The sequence below is a fragment of the Zonotrichia albicollis genome, chromosome 9, assembly GCF_047830755.1.
Source record: "Zonotrichia albicollis isolate bZonAlb1 chromosome 9, bZonAlb1.hap1, whole genome shotgun sequence".
NCBI lineage: Eukaryota > Metazoa > Chordata > Aves > Passeriformes > Passerellidae > Zonotrichia > Zonotrichia albicollis.
The window spans coordinates 21,507,485-21,514,124 of record NC_133827.1 but is presented as its reverse complement, the minus strand read 5'-3'; positions in this window follow the sequence as shown (position 1 = coordinate 21,514,124).

Below are 6,640 nucleotides of genomic sequence, written 5' to 3'. Positions count from 1 at the left end.
TGACCCTGGGAAGAGCTGGATGGAACATGACTATGGGATGAGTCAAGGAGATGAAGAACAGAAAGCTGTGGTTACACCAAAGAAGAAGTTAGGAAGTTTGTGGCTCCCAGGTTTTGTTTTCTTGGGAGGGTGATGCCAGAAGTCAAAATGAGGCAAGAAGGAGTAAAGGCAAGACGTGTTGAGCATTAAATTGGTGGCTTTGGTGGAAAGCCAGCTGAAGGACAGGGTGGGATGGATTTCCCTTTGAGGACTGAGGGCAGAGTTCTTGGGTGGACTCAGGTGGAGGAGTGATCCCTCTGGAGTGAAGAGAAGGATCAAACCATGGGTAGAGGAGAGGGCTGAGAGCAGACAGGGCTTCCTAAATGACGGGTTGAGAGGTGTGGGGCTGTTCAGGGAGAGGAAGGGCACCTGGAAAACAACACTCAGAGAATGGCTGCTCTGTGGTTTTTCCGTGTATCTCAAGACACCTTGGAGGATCAAAACACTTTCCTTGTTCAGCCTCAAGTCCTTTGTTTTGTAGCTGTGTCCAGATTGGCAGCAAAGGGTGAGACTGAAATGGCAAAAGAAGGTGGGAATTAAGAGGTGACCTTGTTTTAATTTATTTTCTTCCTCGGAGTTTTACATTTGCAATCAGCACCCCAGAGTGTTCAACAACATTTGTGCTGGGATCTGAGAGGGTTTCCAGCTCTTCTGTGTGCAAAGACTCCGGTTTAGAGCTGTGTGCTCTAAACTACAGCATGGAAAACTCAGTTGGTGCTTGTCAGAGGTAAGTGGAAATACTGCCAAAATGGTGGAATTCCTCTCAGGGCATCGAATTTAAACATTTTTTGTGATAGCTGATGGATGGGAATAATTTCAAAGAAAAGGAAGATTTAAAAAAATGAGGAGAAAAAGTCACCAATCCCTATGCTAGGGTTAAAACTCTCACCTGACATGTGAATGGTGTCCATGCAATCCCATTGGGAAGCAGCCCACTTGGAGTTTCTTGTGCCTCACATCAGGTATTTTTTCAGCACAGCATATGTGCAAATGACCCATGGATTTTGAGTTCTTGAGGTTGTGGTAATTCAGCTTGAGAAATCCCTGTCAGTTGAATTTAGTGGATTATCTGAATTTAGTGAACCTAGTGGATTATCACAGGATGCTGTTTGATCTCAGCACAGGAATTTCACTGAGGAGCCATTGGAAGAAATGAATGTGTTTTAAATAAGCAAAAGAGCTCTGAGAAACTGGTGTGAAGGATCCAAGCAGTTCCACTGGCACCACAGAATGCCTGATAAGGAGTCAGCCTGGCAGCTGGAATCTGTGGAGCTGCTGCTGCTGGGGGAGTGAAGCACTTCATGCCCTGGCACATCCAGGTTCTTCCAGCCAGATAAGGACACCTGTTGTGGTGTGTTGCAATATCCTGTTTTACCTTCTCCCTTCCCCCTCGCCCCTCGCTGAGTGTGCCCTGTCAATCAGGCTAACATACCAGCAAGGCGTCGTGTGATAGGTGTCCCTAGTACCTTGAGACCCTGCCCCTTCACCTGGTTGGTGACTCACCTGTCCCCTCCCCTTCCCCTGTCCTGAGCTTAAAATGTGAATGAGACCATGTGGCGCCATTCTGTTACCAGCAGTAGCCCAGTGCAGACGTATCTGTGCTCATGGAATAAACATCTGGCTACCTTCTAGCAGAATCCGCTCCCTTCTTTTCTTCACCATCGCCAGAAGCTCTCCCCTGAGGAGAACGGAGTCCTGTCTTGTGCCCCGCTGCACTCTGCCGCCAGCCAAGGTATCTTTGAGGTATAACACCGCAGAGCTGCCTGTGGCCCAGCAGCGAAGGTCAGAACTGGCCTAGGCACCATCTAACTGGTTATATTGGGATACATATTCCAATATATTGGCGTCCCTGTGGGTGGGCAAGCGACTCTGCAGCCCGAAAACGGACTCGCAGTACCTCAGAGAAGTTTCTGCCAGCCGTGCATCCAGCTGGAAGGGCTTTGGTTGCATTGCCCTCAGCTAGAGACTTTGGGAATACTCCCAGAAAAAGTTTCGTGGACTGTTCGGTGCCTTTGGAAAGCCCTGCTTCATTGTGGTGAACAGATTTTCCAGAGGAAGAAAAGGGTAGCTTCTCTTACACCCAGAGAGAAGTCCTTTTCCGGTGGAGACCTGCCTGTACCCAGCCTACAGCTTCCATTTCACGTGAGTATCTCTGCTTTCGGTAGAGCAGAAGCTCAAAAACAGACTCTGCCGCGAGTTCTGTTCCTTTTTTGCCTTTGCATTTTGGCTGCGCAGCCCCACAGACGAGAATTCATAGCGTTCTAGTGTTAGCTTTCCTGCTGCGTGTTTCACTGTTTTTTAGAATTCGCGCCGGAGCGGGATCGCTCTCTGCCCTTCCCCCCCGGCTCAGCAGCGTGTTCAGACACGTGTTAGGAGATTTTCTTTCTCTTTCTCTTTGCGGGGGAGGGGGGGGCTCTCTTTCCACGTGGCCGGGGGACCTGCGGGGGTCGGGAGTGCTCTGCACACGCGGCGGCGGGGGGGGGGGCGTCCCGGTTTCGGCTGCCACGTGGAGCGGCTGCTCTGTCTGCTCCGCGGGGGGGTTTGCATTCCACCGCGGGGGAGGCTTTGTTTCTGCCTCGGCTTGGCAGGGCGTGCCCTTCCGCCGCTGCCCGGGAATTTTAAAAGCAGTATATACAGCTGCATTGTGAAGCTTTTGTCTGCTCGTTATCGCTTTCTATCTGTGGTTTTTTTAGAAATTGGTAGCTGATTTTAGCTTTGTTTTTGGTCAGGCGGGATTAAGTACTTTGCTTTTTAACATGGGTTCCAAACTTAGCATTGTACAAAGGGGAGTGTATTATGATATTGTTAGCATTTTAATCAAGAGTAATGTGAAATTCTCTAAAGGAAAATTGAAACAGTTTATAAGATGGCTTTTTCTGCAGTTCCCAAACATTTCCCCTGAAGAAATCCACAATATTCAATTCTGGGATAAAGTTGGGAATGAATTGATAACCTTAGGACAATCTGGCAAATTACCCTCAGCTAAATTTGTGTTCTGGAGTTTGCAAATTCGAACAGCATTGCTCAAACAAAAGGAAATGGAGAAAAAGCCAAATGTAAAGCCATGTGCCTCTGCTCTCCCTGTTCCTCCCTCTCCCTCTAAAACCCCTAAACCTCTTTCCCCAAAAAAATCCCAAGCACGTGTTAGCTTTTCGGAGAGCAGTGATGTCCAAAATGGCCCCCAGTCCCTAGGGGGTCCACAAGATGGTGGATGCCACGTGGCATCTTCCCAAACCTGGTCTTCTTCTTCCCAAAATCCTCTTAAGCATTCCAAAATTCCATGCCCATCCCCCTCTCCTCCTGTTCCTCGTGACACCTTCCCCCCTCCCCCCGCCTTTCCTGCAGTACCCTCAGCTCCGCCCCTCTACTCCTGCCAGGGGGCGGCTGCTGACGTGATGTCACCAGGTGACCCCGCCCCCTGTTCCCACGGTATCCCCGCCCCCTGCCAGCCCCTTGACCCCGCCCCTTGTTCCCACGGTTTCCCCGCCCCTTGCCGGCTCCCTTTCCCCGCCCCCTCCCCGAGTTCCCACGGTGGGGACACACCCACTGCCTGTCCCCAAACCTGTAGCTGTGATCCCAATGCTTCTGATTCAAGGGATACAGAGCAGGGGACAGCAGACCCAATGCATAGTGCCATGTTGTCACTGGCTCCTGTTACGTTTCAGCCTGCAGCTCAAGCTGGAGCAGCCCCAACTGCTAATTGGAGTTCTTTTGGACGACAATTGATTAAAGAGATCTGTAAATCTCATAAAGAATATGGTCAACACAGTCCATATTTCCGTGGCCTTTTAAATTCTGAATTAAGTAGGACTGTTGTGGTTCCACATGATTTAAAACAAATTTTTTCATGTCTCATGACATCCACGGAATTCAAATTATGGGAATCAGCATTGAAACAACTGCTAAAAGATGCTCTCCCAAGCTTACAGGCTGATCCAAACACAGCAAAAGACAACAATGGTAACCCCATTACTATTGACCACCTCTGTGGTGAGGGTCAATGGTCTTCTCCCTCAGTCCAAGCTGCTGCAATTCCTGCAGAAACACTCGAGAAAGTAAAGGAAGCAGCTGAAAAGGCATTCTTTTCCCTCCAACCTGAGGGGCCTTTTGAGCCCTATAGTAAAATCAAACAACTACCATCAGAGCCTTTTGTGAAATTTGTAGAAAGGCTAACTAGAGCCATTGAAATACAAGTTAAAAAGGAAAATGCAAGGGAAGCAATTTTAGAAGAAATAGCGTTTACAAATGCAAATGAACAGTGTCGAGCAGCAATCCTGAGCCTTCCTATGGAACCTTCCCCTACATTAAAAGATATGCTTCTAGTCTGTAACAGGAAAGTGCCTCTGATGAGTGTTGCTGAAGACTCCAGACCAAGGCTGCTGCCAAGACCACCTCAGCGTGTTGCTGTTGCCAGCCCTGCACCTTCTCTTTCAGCTCAGCAGCACCCTGGGCAGCAGCGGAGACCAGCAATGGTTGAGCCCACTAAACCATGCCTGCTTTGTAATAAGCTAGGACACTGGAGTAACCAGTGCCCCCTGAAAAGAGAATTTGATGAATTTAAAAATAGCAGGGGAGGAGAACTGCAAGCTCTCCCTGGGGGTCAACAACAAAAAAACGAAGAATAAAGCGCCAGCCTGCCAGGCGTGCAGACATAAAAGGAGCAGGCCAAGAGAATAAGGGTAGCAAAATAAATCAAGCGCGCAATAATATTAACATTTGTGTAAGTGAAGCAGGTGCTTCAAAGACCAAGTCTGCTAGTCCACTGTTGAAAGTGAAACAAAATAACCTTTGTTGTGATTTAAGTGATTCTGTATTAACCGCATCTTCTGTCAATGAGCCTTACAGGTTGCAGCTGACAGAGTCACTCCACCTGAAGGACACTGACTGGCATTTTGTCTCTGTAAATCCTGAACAGAAAGGTACTTGGAACCAAATTCGTTGTAAGTACATCATCACTGGGGACAAAAACACACCACAAGAGATCGAAATTGCTCCGGGACTGACAACATCAGATCCTAAGCAATTTGTTCTCAGCCTGCACTGTTTCCACCCACCCCTGTTTCTTCCCAAGGGACAAATTGTTGCTCAAGCTATCCCTGTGCCATCTTTACCTGAAAATGTTGATAAACAAGGGCCCACAGTCGCCCGGGTCCAAGTTATTGGGACAGATAAACCCAAATTGTGGTGCAATGTCAGTGGGAGTGGGGAGTCTAAACGCATTGAGATGCTTGTAGACACAGGTGCAGACTGCACAGTGATTCCAGTACAAGACTGGCCAGCTCACTGGCCTTTACAAAATGTTGCTGGTCACCTTCGAGGTGTAGGAGGTCTGCAATTGGCAAGGCAATCCAAAAGCATTATTCAATTCGAGGGTCCAAACGGACAATTGGCAAATATCCGTCCATTTGTGTTAGATTATTCAGAACCTTTGTTAGGGAGAGATTTAATGGCCCAGTGGGGTGTCACAATTAATATTCCAGACTCTCCACAGCATTTTTGTGCAGCAGTCATTAAACAACAGCGCCCCACCCAAAAACTTAAGTGGAAAACAGACGAACCAGTTGATGTGAAACAGTGGCCACTCAGTAAACAAAAAATTAAGGTGCTTGAGGAACTAGTACAAGAGCAACTAAGAAAGGGCCACATTGTGGAGACCATGTCCCCATGGAACTCTCCAGTATTTGTCATCCAAAAAGCTGACAAAAAGAGGTGGCGACTTCTCTGTGACCTCCGACAAATTAATAATGTAATTGAAGATATAGGTTCTCCTCAACCTGGTATGCCATCCCCAACAATGCTTCCCCAAGATTGGAAATTAGCCGTTATTGATATTAAAGATTGTTTTTTCCAAATCCCATTGCACCCTGATGATGCACCGCGTTTGGCATTCTCTGTCCCTTCTATCAATTCAGAAGCTCCTATGAAAAGGTACCATTGGACCGTTCTTCCTCAGGGCCTAAAGGTATCTCCAGCTATCTGCCAGTGGTATGTCTCTTCCCTGCTTTCCCCAGTTCGTGCAGCCGCAGAGAAGGCCATCATCTACCATTATATGGATGATATCCTTGTGTGTGCCCCCAATGATGATTTACTAACACATGCGCTTGACCTAACGATCGATGCATTGATTGTTGCAGGGTTCGAGCTCCAGGAACAGAAAATTCAAAAGATGCCACCTTGGAAGTATTTGGGCTTAGAAATTGGAAATAGGACCATTGTTCCTCAAAAACTAGAAATCAATCCAAGGATCAAGACCCTTGCGGATGTCCACAAGTTGTGTGGGTCTTTGAATTGGGTAAGACCATGGCTTGGTCTGACTAATGAAGACCTTGCCCCTCTTTTCAATTTACTGAAAGGGGGAGAGGACCCAGGTGCTCCTAGGTCTATTACCCCAGAGGCACGGAAAGCTCTAGAAAAGGTTCAGATTGCAATGTCCACAAGACAGGCCCATCGATGCCGGCCTGATCTGCCATTCAAATTTATCATCCTAGGTAAGTTGCCACACCTCCATGGAATTATTTTCCAGTGGGAGGAAAAACAAACACCTAAGGCAAAGGACACACCAAAAAAGGACCGGGACCAGAGGGACTCTCTCTTGATCATA